Source organism: Schistocerca cancellata, chromosome 2, assembly GCF_023864275.1.
Source record: "Schistocerca cancellata isolate TAMUIC-IGC-003103 chromosome 2, iqSchCanc2.1, whole genome shotgun sequence".
Taxonomy (NCBI): Eukaryota; Metazoa; Arthropoda; class Insecta; order Orthoptera; family Acrididae; genus Schistocerca; species Schistocerca cancellata.
The window spans coordinates 35,773,937-35,793,969 of NC_064627.1; the positions used below are offsets into that span (position 1 = coordinate 35,773,937).

General features: G+C 43.3%; 1 long non-coding RNA gene across 1 annotated transcript in view; it reads left to right on the top strand.

Moving 5' to 3' along the window:
• LOC126143704 (uncharacterized) overlaps positions 1–13,526 on the top strand; it is a 43,427-nt gene extending 29,901 nt beyond the window's left edge. Inside the window, exon 4 of the long non-coding RNA XR_007529753.1 lies at positions 13,395–13,526. This is a non-coding gene — a long non-coding RNA (uncharacterized LOC126143704). The remainder of the gene's footprint in view (positions 1–13,394) is intronic.
• Positions 13,527–20,033: the final 6,507 nt, after the last annotated feature.

The window sequence follows — 20,033 nt, forward strand, 5'->3', positions numbered from 1 at the left end:
CTGGAAATCAAGGAATATCAGAGAATTTCAAATGTGTCAGAAATCAGGGAAATTTCAAGGAAAAAAACTGGAAAAATCTCATTGGTCTCACTTCATCAACATGTGTCTGTGACACATGAATAGCTGGCCACACAATTCGACTTACACCACAGGCAAAAAACGCAGACCATTTCTGGGGGTATCTCTAACAGATAGGGCCCGCTGATCTGAAGACCATCATTTCCCACTAATTGGTAAGCCCTGCCCATCGAATGTAGTCGCATCGATCTGCCTGCAGTCTGGGTCTGTTTGTGTGTGGCATAATGTGGCAAATTTTCACGGTTTATCCGAGGACCCAGGTCTCTGGTGCTTCTTGGCAGGCCAGAGGCGACGGAGTTAAGACATTGTACAGTGCGGTGTTTAAGACATTTTATTTATTCTAGTACATTTTGGCACTTTAAAATAATTTATATATTAGAAATTATGGAAGATAATAAGAAGAAATTTGTGGCAGTCGCTGGCAATTTGTACACTTTGTACTCGTACATTTCTCGAAAGAAAAATTACGCAATACCTGTAAAATAATAGACATAACACAGTTACTAATAACCGACAATGAACATAGTAGAACCATTGTTTTATTAATGGTCACCCATAGTGTTGGTTTACGCAACTCTTCCCTCCTTTATACACTCTTTTGAAGAGGCCTACTTTTTTCTGAGGGTTATTTCTGAAATCAGTGAAGGTATTTTAAAATCTGTCTTGCACTTCCAAGGAAATGCATATTTTTGTCAGAAATGTGTTTCATTTTATTGAAATAAAATAACAGTGGTCTTATTCGAACACACAAACCACTGGCCTTCCTTTCTCAATTTAAAAACAGTTCATTACAAAAGATGTCGATGTCAGTACTTCGCTCACACGGGGGAGAAATCTATCACGGGGCCACAGCCTTCGCAGCATCTTTTCCTTTATGTGCTGCATCTGTCCTCTTGCTTTTCTTTTTCCCCTCCTGTGGGGGACACAACTGGGGTGTTTCTGGGAATGTTCTGAGCTGTCCATAGCTGACGTAAGAACGGTCTCACCAATGTTTTTTCATTCCATTTTCCTTTCTTCATTCACCTTCTCCTATCCTTCCTCCGCTTCAGTGTTTGAGGCTCCTCTTTTTCTTCTTCCTTCCTGCGCACTGCTGAAGGCAGCCCCATGCATCTGACATGTAACAGGTGACTGGGTAACGTGTAATTCCCAGCCCCGGGTTGACAGTAGAGTTCACACATACCCCTGGTACAGGCCAGGCCCAGAAAGGGGTGATTGCCTGAGCTGCTACCTTCCCAAATTGCCAATTGATCCCTCTGTCAGGTGCAAGGGAGGTGTGACCTGAGGTGTGAACAGTTACCTGAGGCAGGTACACCCCCTTGTGAAGGGAGACTCCAGTTGGAGGGAGCATGCCATCAGAGACGTTGGCAATCGTGGGGATTTTCTCACATTGAGCCAGTCGTCTTCAGAATCGGTGTACTCAACATAAACTGAATGAGGCTAACGATTCAAAGACCCTGCTAGCAGCACCGTGGTTCCTCATGGTTTCATGTACTGAAGACGGTCAGTCCTTCACAATAGTAAATCCATTCATTGTTCAGAAAGGTGTTGATGCAGCAGCTGGACCTGTGAAATCCTGCTCTTGTTTACAGAATGACACTTTGCTTTTGAAGACTACTTCTGGTTCTCAAGCACAACTACTTGCCGCTTCACTTCTCCACAACTATACTGTTCATGTGGAGGCCCATCAAACACGGAATTCTTCCTGTGGCGTTCTTTACACTAGGTTGCTTGATTGTCTGAATGAGGCCAACATCCATACATACCTTTCTGATCAGGATGTCAATTGGGTGATAAAAAAGATAGCTACCTCTTGTGTAATGCCAACACACACTCTTTTCCTCTCCTTTGATAGTGGTGCTTCCTTCCAAGATCAAAGCAGGCTGTGAGGTTCTCACAGTCTAACCGTACATCCCGAACCTGATGCGCTACTATCAGTATCATCATTTCAACCACACTAGAACTTCTTGTCAACGCCGGGCCAAATGTGTAACCTGTGGTAGGGATGCACATGGGGCGATTATCCACCTCCTCCTCCTCCCTGCTGTATCAACTGCAATGGCGACCATGCTGCTTCCTGTCGAGATTGTTCCGTGTACCTTGATGAGTGGGCAGTCCAAGAGATGCGGGTAGAGGAAAAAGTTCCTTACCCCATTGCTCGTAAGGTGTTGGCTAGTTGCAAACCTTGCGTTCTACTGTCTGACACAGTACTGTTCTTGCTACATCTCGCGCTATGAAGGACATAGCCACACAGACGTGCAACCTCTACCTCAGCTCTGAGGTTGTGAAATCACGCAGTGTCATGGTAGCTTCACAGTCCCCTTGTCCAGCTGTGCAACAAGCGTGCAAATTTTCACCTCACAGGAAGTCACCAGCTACACAACTGACAGGCTGGAAAGGACAGAAGGAATGTTCCCGTGATGACTTCCTGTGACACTCCAGCCAACGAACACCCAGAACTTCCTCTGCTAACCGGAAAGGCTCGAAGAAGTCAAACAAAGGCCATTGTTCTTCTCCTTCGCCAACTCGAAGATCCTCTTCGACGGTTTTGCCCTGTGATGCCTTCGCCTGGTTGGTCTCCGTGTCACCAGTGCACACCGCCAACTGTTTTTCTGCTTTGGACTCCACACACCAGCAGGAGAAGAAAGCCTATGCTTCTGTTGACCTCGTGGAGCAAGATCCTGCTGCCTCGGTGCCCTGCAGCAGCGAGTCTTCGCAGGCTGGCACTCGGCAGCTGCCGATGTGACACCACTTCCTCATGACACTCTTCCAACGGAAAGGTCATGGTCCTTGATCCAACAAAGAGGATTTATGGCTGCTTTTAGAATTGCAGTGTCCACTTGTACTCTGCCTTCAGGAAACAAAATTGCAGTCTTCACGACTGCTTTGAGCTTTTGCATTTCCTCCTGGTCTATTTTTACGTTACACCAGAGGTCAACATTCCATCTCATGGGGGGAGTCTTGCTGCTTGTGTGGGATGACATTCATAGTCACCCCATTTCCCTGACTACCTGTCTTCTCGAGCTGTTGCAGGTTGCCTTTTTCCTTCCTTACTTGACCTTTTCCCTTTGTACCATTTACATCCCTCCGTCATTCAGTGTCACCAGGGTCCAGCTTATTGGGCAGCTACCTCATCCATTTTTGCTGCCCACCATCCTATTTGGGGTTCTCCCAGAATCTGTCAGAGAGGTACCCTTCTTGATCAACTTAACCTTTTCTGCCTTAATGCAGGAGCACCCACATTCCTTTCAGTCTCCTTGCACACCTATTCCCATTTGGACCTATCCTGCCCATCGTCTTGAATAGTCCACTGTGTCACCTACTCGAGTGACCGTTTCCCGTTTGCTATCCATTTGTTGACTCCTACCCCACCTCCATGCACACACAAATTGCAGCTTACTAAGGCTGACTGGAGGCTTTCCTGCTCCCAGGTGACCTTTGACGAACACGGTTTCCCCAATTGTGATGACCAGGTGGAGTATCTTACAAACATTATCCTTCCGCCTCAGAATGTTCCATTCCCAACACTTCCTCTTTACCATGCCATGTCCTGGCTCGTTGGTGGACAGAGGCATGCCGCGACATAGTTTGCACGTGGGGACATGCTGTCCACATTTTTAACCGTCATCCTATGATGGCAAACTGCATTCATTATAAACAGGCACATGCACAGTATTGTCACGTTCTTCGGGTTTTAGCAAAAAAGCTAGCTGAATTTCATTCACTAGTTCTTTTAACAGTTCCACTCCCTCTTCTGTTGCATGGGCCAACCTCTGACGGTTCTCTGGGACCAAGATCCATTCCCCCAGTGTTCGGTCTGACAGTAGCAGATGTCATCATGGACCCTATTGCTGTTTCCAACACATCGGGGCTCCATTTCGTGGAATTTTTGAACTTCTCCCACTATCACCCTGCCTTCCTCCATTGGAAACGAGCGGAGGAGGGTCGGGTGATACTGTCTCTTCTCAGAATTGTGAGTGGTACAATGCCATCTTTATTATGTGGGAGTTAGATCATGCTCTCACTTCATCCAGATCCTCTGCACCAGGGCCAGACGCTGTTCACCTTCAGATGTTGCAGTTCCTTTCTCTTGCGGGCAAGCACTTTCTGCTTAATACGTACAACCGCATCGTGGCAGAGAGCAAGTTTCCCAGGTGCTGGCGTGAAGCCAGTCATGCCCATATCCAAGCCTGGTAAGGAGAAACACCTACCTTCTAGCTACTCCTCCATCTCTCTCACTAGTTGTTTTTACGAGGTGATGGAATGCATGATTGATGCTCGGCTGGTATGGTGGCTAGAGTCTCACAATTTACTAACCACTGCACAGTGTGGTTTTTGAGTTCGCTGTGCTGCAGTTGACCATCTTGTCACTTTGTCCACCCACGTCATGAATAGTTTTTGCAGAAATCCCAGACTGACCGTGTTTTTAGATTTGAAGAAAGCCTATGACACCTGTTGGAACACTGGTATACTCTGCCTCTGTAATCTCTACATGTTGAGCTTCTCTGGCCGCCTGCCCCATCTCCTTCAGGAATTTTTAAAAGACCCAGCTTTCAATGTGGGTGTGGGTTCTGCCTTTACACCTGTATCCAGGAAAACGGTGTGCCTCAGGGTTCTGTCCTGAATGTAGTCTTCTTTGGTATCGCCATTAATCTTGTCTCCTGCCAGGTGTCTTCGGCTTCCTTTTTGTTGACAATTTTGCCCACTATTGCATTCTTCATAGACCTGTCTCATTGAGTGGCATCTTCAGCAATGTCTCGATTGTCTTTACTCATGGAGCATCAACAATGGCTTTAGTCTTTCACGGCAGAGCTCTGTGCCCTATATTAGGCCACAGAGTACATCGGGCAAAACGGGCTTTTCAGTTGTCATCTGCTCAGACTCTCTCAGCACCATTCAAAGCCTCTGTGCACTGAACACCATCCATCTCTCAGTGCAATGGGTACAGGAAAGCTTGCACTTGCTCATTCTTGATGGAGCCACTGTGATGTTTATGTGGGTTCCTGGTCATGTCGGTCTGATAGGAAAGGAAGCTGTTCATGCTGCTGCCAAATCTGCAGTCCTCGTACCTCAGCCCACTAGTTCTTACATTCCCTTCAATGATTTCCGGGTTGCCATCTGTCAGAAGGTGGTGAGACTTCAGTATCGCCAGTGGTCCTCCCTCCATGGGAATAAGGTCTGGTTATTAATAAGCCCATGCTGGCTATTGCCAAGACGAGAGAAGATAATTTCAGTAGTCCCAAACCCATTTCGAAGAAGAAGGGAAAATTCAAAGAAGAAGGAACTAAGCCATTTAGCATTTGCTCTAGGTGGCAGCTCAGAGAGAGAGAGAGAGAGAGAGAGAGAGAGAGAGAGAGAGAGAGAGAGAGAGAGAGATTTTTCAGTCACGGCTGAAAGAGCCTTCATTCTCACTGGGCAAATGATGGCAAGGTGGCTGTGCTGACAGTGATTTGACCCATGCGAGTGTGAACTGGTTGATTGTTGACACCTCAACTAAAAGGCACAGTATGAGACAGATGGACTCTTTGTAACTAGTGTTCAAAGCCTGGGACACCTTGTACATCTCCTATCTCCCTCTATGAATTCACCGCAGGTGAACTCTACAATCTCAGAGGGGCTTTAGACAGGTGACAATATTTGAATTTCATGTAATAATTCAAATCTTAGAATATGAGCGTACAGGGTGGCAATTCTTCTGGAAGATTTGTAATTCTTAGGAACTTAAATTTTACTTGAAAACAAAGAAGGAATTTTCAAGTAATTCTTTTGTTTTTAAACTAATGTTTAATTAAGTTTTATTGAGCTTTATATATTTCAAGGTGTGTTTAATTATTTTATTATTAGTCTATACAAATTGAGGTTGAAAAACTCCAGCTAACTACATCCTAGAGGAAAGAAAAGTTGTTGATGTGCTGAACCCCCCTTCTCCCCCCACTCACCACTAATTTCTCAGGAGCTTCTTTGGACATCTTCATCCCCACACTATGAATTCTCAGGTATTTTAATTTATTTTATTTTGTTTTATTTTTTCAAGTGTGAATACCCACCCTGGTGTAATTGTTATCTCACCATGAAGGGACTACACTTGCCGACATAGAACTGTGATGGTGACGGCGTAACACACATAGCTGAAGCTGGTTTCAGAGACAGCTTTGAAGAGTTCGAGCAACTGGAATACTCTTACGAGGATTAGGATGGAACATAAACATTATCAACACGTGTTTACAGGTTGGGTTCTTTAAATTTATTTTTCACTTTCTTTAATTAATAAAGGAAGTGTATTATTGATTTCTAGGGGAAGGTAATGGGCACATTGTAGTTTGTAATAGAATAGGAACCACACGATGTTGAAAATAGGGTGTATACGACCCGGGACATCCGGGAAAAACCCGGGAATTTTTTCATCTGGGAGAAAACCGGGAAAAACCCAGGAATTTTTCATTGTTTTAGTTTTCAGCAAAATTTTTGTGAATTCCAACTGGTAAGAACCAATACTCTAACAAAGGATATTACTGTATCCCTCTATTGCAGGATAATACTGCAGCAACAAAACATGGACGAGAGGCAAGAAACAAAAATAAAACTTAAGTTGCAAAGCAAATGCGCTGTATAGAACAACAAAAAAACAGTGCTCATACAAGCGTCTGCCAACTGCGAAGTGTGTCAAAGACTTTAGGAAGACTATGCAATGCTTCCTAACAACAAATTGCCTCCGATGACCGTGACGTGACAACTGTTTAAATTGGATTTGTTTGAGCAGTGGCGGGCGAGCTCTTGTGCATGCGCAGTTGAGTCGCGTATGAATAGTATCTTCTTTCGCTTCTGGTTACAGAAGTATGGCTGGGCGCCACTACTTAATATTGCCCCGGTTCGGAAATACAGTAAATCTGGCGCTGATGCCCAGAACAGTCTGAGTTGTTGTGGGGAGATGGATAGTCTCCACGTGACCTGTGTTTACGTTCAATGATTTTGTTGTTTGCTCTTAGTTTATTGCTCTCACGTTAAATGATAACAAACGGACTTTTGCAGCCGGGAGTTATCAAATTAATTAAAATATGTTCACATAATTACAAAATGCTAAAATTGTTATTAGTCTTAGATTTTATTTCCTCCTTCCTGACAGTCGAGCATTAATCGCCTTGCATAACAATGAAGTTATTTTTGTCGGTTTGCTAAAAAGATTTGGCTTTCATTAATCTTTTCTGTTATATTTGAAACGAAGTGTTTAATTTCACACTGTTGGCGAGTTTCAACTGTTCGCTGCATTTCAAGTGCACGTATGGCATTATGCCATAATAAAGAACCAAACATGAGATAATACGGTACTGGTACTCCAAGAAAATTCACATACGAATCTGGACATATGAATGTGCATTTTAAGCCGAATTATGCATTTTCGCATGGGTCATGAAATTGCGATGGTCTTGAAGTATCCTCTGATGTCTTGTTTCTTTTATGACATAATGTAAGATCTTTTAATGTTTTACGCGTTCGAACATATGGGCTACCTGTGTCATCGTAACTGCATAAGCGTGGTTTCGCCTTATTATCTAGCGCTCTCTTCCAGCTGCTGAAACGAACCTATTTCTAACAGGCCGCAGGAGAATATTGCGAATGGTGGTTTGAAAAGCATTACATTCAAACCAAATTTCCTTTTACGCTAGATGAACTATGTGCGAGAATGTACGATGAATTACTTAAATCACAAAACGTTTGACTCATTTAAAAATCAGCTCTTTGATTACGACCATTTAGAAGCATTTCGAGCCCAGAAGATCAAACATTTACGTCGTTATTAAAAGTTTTACTGGCACATTTATGTGATGTATCTTAAAGTGTAACACGCGCAAAAAAGATCGACATTATATGTGGAAGCTTAGCTTCTCTTCCAGCTTATTAATCTTAGAGACCAATATTATATGTGAGTGCTATGTATATTAATTTAAGCCATTAACTTTTCTTACTTGTGTGTTCGCACTACTGAAGAGTGATCTTGATATTTGCTTACAACATCACGTGTCCGTGCTGTCATCAGCTGGCGAGATCACATGACAATGAGCTATGACTGGCTTACAAAATCGCCTCGCGATCTCGATTTCAATGTTGTCTTAGTGACATGCGGTGTTTGGTGGAATTCAAATTTATACCTTTGCAATACGGAAATATGCAGCGTACAAGTTGCCGCACATCACAGGTCTTTCAAAACGTCAATATATAAAAACATAAACATTCAAAGGATTGATGAGTTTTAGTGCCGAGGAAGAGTATACTGTCACTTGGCAATTTGTATGTGGTACCTCAAGGCTGAAAAAGAGGGTGAATTCTGCATCCTGATCCTGACACATACACCAGAGACATAGAAAGCAGCGTGATCTTGTAATTAATACAAGGTTCTCAAACTTGAGCAATGGGTTGCACGAGTTATTTGTAAGCAATCTCCTTTGTAGACTGCTTGTAATTCCCCAGTATTTTACCAATAAACAGAAATCTACCAACTTCTTTACCCACAACTGAGCCTGTATGATCATTCCATTTCATATCCCTACAAAGTGTTTTTTTTTTATGAGTTGGCTGATTCCAACCGTGACTCACTGCTACTGTATTCATAAATCTTACGTTTTTTTCCATTTTATGAAGTGCGCATTTGTACATTTTTGAATGTTTAATGCAAGTTGCTAACCTTTGCACCACTTTGGAATTTTGTCAAGCTGTGATTGAACATTAGTGCAGCTTTGTTAAGACTGTGCTTCATTGTAGGAAGTGCATCATCTGTGGATTGTCTGAGGCTACTATTATTGTTAACTCAAGATCAGTAATGTACAGTATGTACACTAGGGGCTCAACACATTTACCCGACATGAACCCGAAGTTCTTTCTACATCTGTGGATGACTCTCCATCCCAGATAACATGCTGCATCTTCCCTACCAAAAAGTCATCAATCCAGTCACAAATTTCACTTGATACACCATATAATTGTACTTTTGACAATAAGCATAACTGCAGTACTGAGCTAAATGCTTTTCGGAAATCAAGAAAAACTGCATCTTTCTGACTGCATTGGTCCAAAGCTTTCAGTAGGTCATGTGAGTAAAGTGTGAATCGAATTTCAGATAATCATTGTTTTTGAAATCCATGCTGGTTGGCTTGGAGGTGTTCATTTTGTTTACACACCTCATTGTGTACAACAAATTGATATCAAGGATATTAGACGATAAGTTTTGTGGATAACTTCTATTACCCTTCTTACAGATGGTGTGACCTATGCTTTCTTCCAAGTACAAAGCACGGTTTTTTGTTTGAGAGGTCTGTGATACATTGTATCTAGAGGAGGGGATAACTCAGCCGCAAATTCAGTAGAAGATCTGATTAGGTTTCCATCGGCCCTGGAGCTTTGTTCAATTTTAGCTGTTTGTCAACACCATTGACAGTAACTTTTGTCACTGATCCTTTCAGCAGTACAAGGATTAAATTGTTGAAATTCTCCTGGGCTTTACTTTGTAAAGGAACATTTGAAAACAGAGTTGAGCATTTCAACTTCTGCTCTGGTACTCTCATTTCAAATTCTCTCACATTCACTGAGGACTGGACACCAAGTTTGGTGCTACTAACACCCTTTACATATGACTAGAATTTCTTTGGTTTTTGTGAGAGGTCATTTGATAATGTTCTCTGTGGTAGTCACTGAAGGCTTCATGTTTGCTCTCTTGACAGCCAAATGGGTTTCATTCACCATCGATCTATCTGTAGCTCTGTGTGTTGTTTTAAAGTTTCTTTCCAGTGACTGTATACCATAGAGGGTCTCTCCCATTATGAACTGTTCTACTGGATACACACTTATCGAGTACCATAGTTTCTCTACATGCTCCTGTCTTGTGCTGAAAGTTGGAAGTTGGTCATAGAAGTATGATCATCTTTCTTATGTAGTTTACTGAACACACATATCTTTCTACTTTTTTTAGTTGTTGTTTGTACTTCAGTAACCATTGTTGCCACAACTACGTCATGGTCATAGATACTAGCTTTGATATGGACATCCTGGAAGAGGTCAGGTCTATTTGTTGTCATTAGATCCAGTATATATCCATCATCAGTACGGTTTTGAACTATCTGCTCTAGATAGTTTTCGGAGAAGGTATTTAGTCATGTTTTGCAGGATGTCTTTCCACACCCACTACTAACAATACTGTAATTTTCCCAGTGGTTGTTGGATGATTGAAGTCTCCATTGACAATTACAGTATGATTCGGGAACTTAAACAAACTGAGGTGTTTTCGGTTACATCAGGAGACAAGTCTGGTGGAAGGTAGGAAGATCCAGTTACCATTTTAGGCCCACCCCTAATGAGTCTTGCCCAAGCAGTCTCACATGCAGCTTCAATTTCTCTCTCGTTGGATCTGAGATTCTTTTCTAAATCTCATCGCTATCAATTAGAGGTTTTAACCAGCTTTCTGTTCCTAGTATTAAGTGAGCTTCACTATTTTTCAGGAGCACTTCGAGCTCCGGCACTTTGTTGTGAATGCTCCAGCAGTTAACCCACTAGGATTTTAATACTCTCACCTGTGGGAGACATTTCATACTTCTTCAGTAGTTGTGTACTCACCTGATGATGGCCGGACGTCTCTGGGCCGAAATATCGTGGCAGAATGTCGACGGGATCCGGCTGCATACCCGGAAATTATTAGAAGAAGAAATACGCCGGGAAAATTTCAGAAGTCACATTTCATACTTCTCAGTTCCCTACAGCTATCATTGTTAGCATTGGTTGGGGAGTCACCAAATCTAAGAAACCTTGGTGTACAACCCACTACCTGGGTAGTGGCTCCTGATGTGCAGTGCACACCTTGACACATTTAGTGGGACCCTGCAGTTCTCAATCCTATGGAAAAAGCCAAAGACATTGCAGCCTTCAGCCTATTCTGATGTGAACAGGCTGATTGCTGTCACATCAGCTGAAAGGCAATGGGCGAAATAGGCCCGGGGCCAGGGGCACATTGTACAACATGGCTGACATTATGATCATAGTTAAAATCGCATACATATGGAACATTTTTTTTGCACTGTGTCACACCTGGCTTTGGATTTGGTGTTGGTAATACATGTTCTCCTACTGTTTCCTATTTGTACCACGTATTCTGAAACAGAAAGTTCTTTTATGGGTTTGTCACACGCAAATTCTGTATGGTAAAGCTCATTTTTTAGCTGGTCTATATTCCTCTTTCTCCATCTTTTTGCACTCTTCTTTTACAAGTTGTGCCACACAAAAATGCTTCTAACACGGAGACAATCTCTTTTAATTTATGCGTTTGATACTTTCTCCCATGTTGAAGCTTCTTTTTCTTCCCAAAAGATTTAACTAAAAATTGAAGGTTAGTATTTAAAGAATGCACTGTCAGATGTGATGCTATATCATCTTCACTTATCACAAGTCTGGAATTACGTAGCACAGCTGAGGCAACACGTGCATGGGTTGATGAATTTTGTGATGTTTGCTTTCTATTTTGTCTAGTAATAGAATAGGATACTTGTTTACCATCTATTCTGGAACATTTCTCAAATCCTTCTGAATACCTGCATGACCTTTAAATAGATTGGAACTATATAATTTTGGCTTGAAATCTATTTTTGCAAAGTGCTACAAAATTAGTTGAAATAAATCAGTTTTTACAAAGTACTACTAAAATAGTTGAAATAAGTCTCTCTGATAGGCTGTTCACAGCAAGAAATGTTCAGCAATTTGTCAGAATGGTAGTGGCTTTTTGGAATTTTGCCGTTGGTACACTGTCTTGATGTTTCCTGTGTTTATGATAGCACACTGGAGCAGTAATCCGCCCCCTCCCCACCAAAGAAATTGAAGATGGAGTGCTGTGAGGTCGATAAATTACCCTGAATGTGTATATATTCTTAGTGACCTGTCATGCTGCATATCAATGTACTCCTTACCTTTTCGGTGCTTAAGAGTTTCACTACTATATCTGGAATAGAACCATAATTATACTCATTTATGTTCAGACATGCACATGTAAAATTCATTTAATTTCTGATCTTTGCAGACCTGTAACTTTCTTCACAGTTGTCATATACATACACCTCTGAAAAATGAAAATTTTTCAGTTTTGATGTGAATCATTGAATGCACCAAATTTGAAATAAATCTGAATGAGTTGGGTTGGGTGCTGCATTGAATTGTCATGGAATTACTCCTATTTTGTGAAAGCCACCTACCAGTCGGCCCTATTGTACAAATTTTGTGCATGTGCGAGCTTCGTGGCCACACATGGCCAGTGGTGTATGGTTGTTTACACTTACGGCCTGGCTGCAAGATTGCTCACAGGTCAGGTGTTTTCCCCATCCTTGCTAACCTGTGTCCGTGCCTGCCTTGTTGCCTCAGGTAGGCATAGTAGCGGTAAAAGCCTGGTCTAAAACCCCACAAAGTTTGTTGGTGTCTGTCTGTTACACCTGTTATATTCAAACCACTTGTTGCTGAAAGGCTCACTTTTTATTTAATTTTATGTTCACAAGCCTTGTTTCTGCAAATGATCCCTATAATCTAGTGTTTTTTTCTGATTCTATGATAGCTTACCAAGTGTGTGTGCATATGCGCTGCATTATTGATGAGACTTAATTGTTACACAAAAACTCAACAAATTTATCATTATTAATGTATATTGTCCTCTAGATACTGGCAGATGTGGAAGTAATTAGATGTTCAGAATTTTGAATGTTTTGTTACACCCAAAACTCACACTACTTGAAAACTAAAGCAAAATCACTTTCACATTTGTCAGTCTAGAAAATGGTTTTAATTTCTTTATAATACTGGTGTTTAAGGTCTTGTGACATCTAAGAATATGAAATGTGTAAAACAGCTATTTTTGAAAGAAAAATGCTTATCATACAAAAAAAAAAAAAAATTTCCTCAAATATTGATGGGACAGTCGTTTGTGAAGCAGTAAAAGATGTAACATACACCAGTAATGAGTTCAAAGTCTTTGAAATTTTGAGTCTCATGTGTTGTCTAACAGCCGTGTGTTATAGGATGACATGTTATGGGATGATGTGTTACAGGATGACATATTGGCAGTATTTCCTGGCTCAATTGTTTGTTAATGTAATCGATTGAATATCCTTAACGGCTTTATCATCATGAGTTTTGGAAACCATAATTTTATTACTTTATAGTGGGTGAGTGTATATAAAAGTTGTCACTCTAAATCTAGATTAAGGATGATATAGTGCTATCCCTGTTTTATGACTTTCATATATTATGTATTAAGTTTGCTGCAAATTTCCATACTACCTTTTTTTCCTCTCTGCTAGTGTCTGAAAATGATTCACCAACTATCTTTGATGACAGCCAACTCTTTCTCATATTTGAATTGGTTGATGGTGGCAAAGCATTGGAAAATTACTGTTTTACATCAGCTGCCCAAGCATTTTCAGCCTTTGTTCAGGTATGTTTAATGCTCCAGCATTCTGCTTCCACGTAAATTGGATATCGGTGTTCATGCAGTAGTTTTATAATGTGTGTCCTCTGTGATGTATAGGGTTTGGTGTTTATAAATCAGAGAATGTACAGTATTTCATGAAGCTGTGCTCTAGATTCACAGAGATACTTACTCTTTCTGGTACAGTGTTTGAGACACACAGCAGTAGTTTTTTGAAAGCACTGTTAATAAACACATGTAATTTACAAACAGTGGAAAGTTATGTGTGTAATAACAGTGTAATGAAAAAGATAAAGTCCTACTCAACATATTCTTCTGCTCTGCAATTTCAAATTCCTGTAGCCCATCTGTCACATTGCTCTTGCCCTCCAGGAACTACAGCAGCATGCTTGAAGTCACTTGAAAAACACACTCCAACCTGTTCATCTCCTACTACCTCCTTGGACTAGTGCTATTCACCACTACAAGAACATCCTCCAAATTGCTCCAATACACCCTCATAGCAGACGAACCCTGCTTCAGAGACCTAGTGTATTTACCACATCTTCAGAACCTCTTCCACCACCATACAGAACCCAGTAGCTTAAATCCGAAATGCAGTTGTGAACTTTTCCTCCAAAAGCATTAGTCCCATTGAAGTATAAGTCCTTTCCAAAGGCATTACATTTTGCCCCATTCCCAGATTCAGTCAAGCTGGACTTCCCTGTCTCCTTCTCCTGGTCCCGACATTGAAACACTTTTCTGACGCTGAATTTACCAATCTGACTCAAGCAAAGACCAATGTTGAACACTGCTTGACTCAGTTCACTCCTTCACCCACCATGATCCATCCCCACTGCACCCAAATGACCTCCTTAACGTTCCAGAATTTCTTAACCTCAAACCTTGCCTTATCATCATTCCCCAAATCCCTCAACATGTATGCTAACTTCACATTCGGAGAAAGAACTGCAATCCTCCACCTGAAAATTGATCCTGATCTTATAATCCTGCCTGTTGACATTAGGCTCCACCACTGTGGTTTTGAACTGCAAGGATTACCTGACAGAAGGACTCTGCCAGTTGTAAGATTCAAAACCTACAAACCCTGCCACAGTGACCTCATTCCAGGAGTCTAGTAGGCTCTCCAGTCTCTCCAAAAATCCTTAGGTCCATCCTAGAACCATTCCCCTGAGTGTGTCTCATCTCATCTCCTCACCTCACCTCACCTCACCTCACCTCACCTCACCCACTCCGCATTCCTACCTTTCCCTCTACTCTAACATCTCTCATGCCATTTGCCCTGCCAATATTGACACTACCTTTTCCAATGACTGATTCCAAACCTACATCCTCCTTCCTGGTCACCACGACCAACTATATCCTCATCCACAATTACTTCACCTTTGAAGGCATCAGCTACAAACAAATCCTGGGTGGAAATGAGCACTTGCATGCACCAACCTATTTGTGGGCCATGTGAAGGAATCTAGCCACCCAGAATCCCAAATCCCTCATCTGGTTCAGATTATTGAGGACATCTTCAGAATCTATTTCAAGGGTGAGGACACCCTATACACGTTACTCCAGAACCTCAGCACCTTCTCCCCCATTCACTTCACCCAGTCTTCCTCGACCCAACAAGCCGCTGTCTTCGATGGTGGCCGCCCTCTCAAAGACGGCTACAATGACACCTCCATCCACATCAAATCCACCAACCACCAGCAATACCACCACTTTGACAGCCGACACCCATTCTATACTGAGAAGAGTTCCATTTGTATAGCATAAGCACCTGTGACTGTTGCATCTGTAGTATCAAGCAGTCCCTCTCCAAATATACAAACGGTCTCACAGAAGTCTTCACAGACTGAAATTACCTTCCCAGCTTTGTACAGAAACAGATTTCCTGTGCTTTATTTATACAGTTATCCACTGCCTCTCTCAGAACCACTGTCCAGCCACAGAGGAGCATTCCTGCTCGTGACTCATTACCACCTAGGATTGGAGCAACTGAATCACAGTCTCTGGCAGGGTTTCAACTACCTCTTGTAATGCGCTGAAATGAGGAATATCCTGTCCACTATCCTTCCCACCTCCCACAATGGTATCTTGCCACCTACCAAAATGACACAATATCCCTGTCCATCTTCACCTCTACTCCCAACCCCAGGCCTCGTGGCTCATATCCTTGTAATAGACCCAGATGCAAGACCTGTCGCATACATCCTTCCCCCACCACCTATTCCAGTCTGGCCACAAGCATCACCTGTCCCATCAAAGGCAGGGTTATCTGTGAAAGCAGGCATGGGATCTACAAAGTAAGCTGCAACCACTGTGCCGTGTTCTACATGGGCATGGTAACCTACTAGTTGTCTGTCCACATGAGTGGCTACTGCCAAACTGTGACCAAGAGACAGCTGGACCCCCCAGATGCTGAGTGTGCTGCACAACACAACTTTCTTCACTTCAGCGACTGCCTCACAACCTGTGCCATCTGGATTCTTCATATAAACACCAGCTTTCCTGAATTTCACAGGTGGGAACTCTCCCTGCAATATATCCTATGTTCCTGTAACTCCCCTTGGCCCCAATCTTCATTAGTCCCTCTGCTTCACCCACCTGTCCCCTTTCTTGTTTCCACTCCAGCACTATACCACCTGCAGTTCCAGCGACATACCTACCAGTCTTCTTTCTGTCTCCTCTACTCTCACTCTCTCTCCGTCTAACCTCCCTATTGTTCCTAGCTACCCTACCCTACCCTGTCCCCACCACGTCCTTGCATGCTCCTACAGGAAACACTTCACTGCCCGTCAACCCTACCCTGCTATCCTTGCCCCTCCCCACCACAGCCTCCTCCTTACCCCCACTACCAAGATTGCTTCTCCCATCATTTGCAGCTGCTCGCAATCTGGCGTCAGTTGCCAGAGGCTGTTGTTGCTGCTGCTGTTATTAGTGTGTTTGCGTGTGTTTTCTACTTCGGAAAAAAAACCATTTGACTGAAAGCTTACATTTATAGCTGTGTTTGTTGTTCCTGCCTGTGACTCAACTTCTTCAGTATATGGTAAGCAGCAATCAACCCATTTCGTAACACATTTAATTTTTATTTATGAAATATGATACTGATATTTTGATCGATTAAATGTCAAAAAAGCATTTCAGTTGCTCCACTGCAAGGTTTTATGCATTGTGTATTTAAATGTTTCTTTACAGACTGTGATTGGTGACTGAGTGTTGTGTGTAAAATAATCATGTGTTCGGATTGTGTAGTTATGTCTCTTGGAATAATGATCATTGTAAAACTCTAGATTAGTGTAAAATTTGATAAGTCTTTAATGGATGTGTTTGTGTGCATTCACACGTTAAAGTAAAATGTGGACATGGTAGAGGCCCCATCTGACGCTCAAATCACTTGTATATATACACTCCTGGAAATGGAAAAAAGAACACGTTGACACCGGTGTGTCAGACCCACCATACTTGCTCCGGACACTGCGAGAGGGCTGTACAAGCAATGATCACACGCACGGCACAGTGGACACACCAGGAACTGCGGTGTTGGCCGTCGAATGCCGCTAGCTGCGCAGCATTTGTGCACCGCCGCCGTCAGTGTCAGCCAGTTTGCCGTGGCATACGGAGCTCCATCACAGTCTTTAACACTGGTAGCATGCCGCGACAGCGTGGACGTGAACTGTATGTGCAGTTGACGGACTTTGAGCGAGGGCGTATAGTGGGCATGCGGGAGGCCGGGTGGACGTACCGCCGAATTGCTCAACACGTGGGGCGTGAGGTCTCCACAGTACATCGATGTTGTCGCCAGTGGTCGGCAGAAGGTGCACGTGCCCGTCGATCTGGGACCGGACCGCAGCGATGCACGGATGCACGCCAAGACCGTAGGATCCTACGCAGTGCCGTAGGGGACCGCACCGCCACTTCCCAGCAAATTAGGGACACTGTTGCTCCTGGGGTATCGGCGAGGACCATTCGCAACCATCTCCATGAAGCTGGGCTACGGTCCTGCACACCGTTAGGCCGTCTCCCGCTCACGCCCCTACATCGTGCAGCCGGCCTCCAGTGGTGTCGCGACAGGCGTGAATGGAGGGACGAATGGAGACGTGTCGTCTTCAGCGATGAGAGTCGCTTCTGCCTTGGTGCCAATGATGGTCGTATGCGTGTTTGGCACCGTGCAGGTGAGCGCCACAATCAGGACTGCATACGACCGAGGTACACAGGGCCAACACCCGGCATCATGGTGTGGGGAGCGAGCTCCTACACTGGCCGTACACCACTGGCGATCGTCGAGGGGACACTGAATAGTGCACGGTACATCCAAACCGTCATCGAACCCATCGTTCTACCATTCCTAGACCGGCAAGGGAACTTGCTGTTCCAACAGGACAATGCACGTCCGCATGTATCCCGTGCCACCCAACGTGCTCTAGAACGTGTAAGTCAACTACCCTGGCCAGCAAGATCTCCGGATCTGTCCCCCATTGAGCATGTTTGGGACTGGATGAAGCGTCGTCTCACGCGGTCTGCACGTCCAGCACGAACGCTGGTCCAACTGAGGCGCCAGGTGGAAATGGCATGGCAAGCCGTTCCACAGGACTACATCCAGCATCTCTACGATCGTCTCCATGGGAGAATAGCAGCCTGCATTGCTGCGAAAGGTGGATATACACTGTACTAGTGCCGACATTGTGCATGCTCTGTTGCCTGTGTCTATGTGCCTGTGGTTCTGTCAGTGTGATCATGTGATGTATCTGACCCCAGGAATGTGTCAATAAAGTTTCCCCTTCCTGGGACAATGAATTCACGGTGTTCTTATTTCAATTTCCAGGAGTGTATATTGAGCAGTTTGTTCCAACACTAAACCTGCATTGAAAAAAAAAAAAAAAAGGATGAAAAGTACAGCTGTTGTGTATTTTTGGAGTAGCAGACAGATCAAAGTTCAAGCATTGTATACATCAGTTCCTGTTTGCCAGTGAACAAGGGACTTAAGATATTACAGCTTGTCAGTTCCACACCATTTGCAATGTGAGCACCATAGGCCATAGATGCAGCCAGATAAGCTAGCCCTTGCGTTATTGTTTGACAACATCATACCTCCCTGTGGAATACAGATACACAAACATTTATTTGTAATTTTCTACACAGTAGTATTTACAAATACTGTCTAGTAAGATCACTGCATAGATGCAGATTGACCTTCTTACTGCACAGTCTCCCATAGTACTGGGTAAATCCCTGACCTGATGGTGCTAGTCCCCGGTGTGGAAGAGTGGGGCAGGGCATTGAGCTGCCAAGCTACTCCTCAAATATACTAAACACGTTCAAATGGTTATAGTTGACAGTAGTTACGAAGAGATGGGAGTCTTGCACAGGAACGATTAGTGTGGATATTGGCATCAAACTATTTGTCAGATTAAAAACTACAGTAAGCCAACTGCGAAGAAATAAGTCAGATTATATGGATTATATGGTGTCACTCAGCTGAGGTTGACACCATACAATTGTGCAATGGAACAGAACATCTCTGCCTCCCATTGGTGACCTTTGCCAGATATTACATGTTGCTGGCTGTCAAAGCATGCTATCCGATCCAAGGTAAAGACTGCACTCTCTGCTGTCTATCTTGTAGTAGTGAAATTTTTGGCCGACTTGTAAACCTGTTGATCACTGTTTGGCAGTAGCAGAAGTTGTGAGAAGCAGGTAGCTGGCCGATGAGATTCACATGCAAATGAGCAAAATGGGGGGGGGGGGGGGGAGATAAGTTCCTGAACAGTGCCAGTAAATGGCATGGCATTTTGCAGTTCTGGCAGGCTGACGCACTCCTAATATTTTTGATGACAAGGATGTGTGAAGTTGGATTGCAACCTTCCCACTTCTTTTACACAAGTGGACTTGCTTGGGTATGCTCAACCGATCTTCTTCTCTACATAACCAGCTATGTCGGTCTCTAAAAACTTCTCCGAAGAATGATGCTAGTTAAAGGAAGATATGTCTCCCTCTCTCTCTCCCTCTCCTCATGAAATAAGTAGGTACTTGGAGAATACTTTTAATTCACTGTCTGTATATTTCACTTCCTTAAAGAACAACATAGCATTTCTCACATAAATATTAGACTTCTCGTAAGTTGCCTGTGTCACGTCACATTAAACACAAATTAGATACATTTACAACAAAGTTGGTTTAACAGCCACAGAAATCGTGAACATGTCTTGCCTCTAGCAAGTTAGTTAAGTTTTTCCTCTCAATTGTTCTTTTGTCACTAACAGCCACAGTTATAAAACAGCACAGAATAACAAAGAAGTTCCTCGGTTCTGCCTTGCGCTGTCATTAAGACTTCCAGGGACCGACCGACAAGTACTTTTCGGTGCTGTTTGACCGCTGTGTCTACTGTCTTCTCACGATAAACTTCGGACCTGCACACACAGACAGGTGACATGTAGTAGATAGGGTTCCTACCTCCCACGCACATCTAAAATATTGTCTGCTCGAGACGGTGGAAGGCCGAGTGGCTCTAGAATTT